This window comes from Stegostoma tigrinum, unplaced genomic scaffold (genome assembly GCF_030684315.1).
Source record: "Stegostoma tigrinum isolate sSteTig4 unplaced genomic scaffold, sSteTig4.hap1 scaffold_54, whole genome shotgun sequence".
NCBI lineage: Eukaryota > Metazoa > Chordata > Chondrichthyes > Orectolobiformes > Stegostomatidae > Stegostoma > Stegostoma tigrinum.
Window position 1 is genome coordinate 1,847,359 of NW_026728472.1, and position 851 is coordinate 1,848,209.

The window sequence follows — 851 nt, forward strand, 5'->3', positions numbered from 1 at the left end:
CTGTTTACAGCAACGAAAGGGAGCATTCGGCAGCTGCCCCGGGTTTGTGCTCCTCCCCGTTGTTCATCTGCCACTCTGCAGTTTATACTGCTTCACTTCGCTCTTCCGGCCAAACATCACTCACATCAGCTGCTTCCCGCCATTCTGAATGGTCTGCCTCAAACACGTGGAAGGGCAAACAGGAGCGTGGAATTTCAGGGACATTTCTGGCCTGTGGAGGAAATGATATAGTCATAATTTCAGATAATCTTTTCAGGGCACCTTTCGATCTTGGAAGCAGAAGATGTATAAAAATTACCAAAGGCCCCAATGAGACTTGAACTCATGACCCCTGGTTTACAAGACCAGTGCTCTAACCACTAAGCTATGGAGCCAGAAACACAGGTGCAGGAAGACAGTCTCATGTATTAGAAATGACAAAGTATTTGATAACTGGAGATGATTATAATCAAGATGTAACAAGACCAAAACACAGCACAGGGGCATCACATGCAGAAGGACGGGAGAATGCGAGGCTGAATCAGACAGTGTCCTGAGTGACGTCAACAGATCTTTCCTGCTAGTCCAGTTATTCAGTGCCGTCACTATCATAGCCTGTTAATGGTTATCATTTACACGAATAAATATGAAATATTGACTGACCTTTAGAAGCAGAATTACGTCACTGGTCAGTCAAAATCAATTCACTCCATGTTACAGTTCCACATCAGCAATGCCAGCTGAAACTGTCTGGCGTGCAATCAGTTTAAAACAAGAACAGAGGGGAGGCCAGGAAAAGTGAATTGCAATGGTAGTTTGAGAGAGTTGACTGGAGGCCAAGTGGAGCCAGGCTCAATGTGGGTGCTGAAAAC

General features: G+C 45.4%; 1 non-coding gene across 1 annotated transcript; it reads right to left on the minus strand.

Annotated features, from left to right (window-relative positions):
• Nucleotides 1-301: 301 nt before the first annotated feature.
• On the minus strand, nt 302-374 carry trnat-ugu (transfer RNA threonine (anticodon UGU)). The gene has a single exon. It is a non-coding gene; the product is annotated as a tRNA-Thr (tRNA).
• Nucleotides 375-851: the final 477 nt, after the last annotated feature.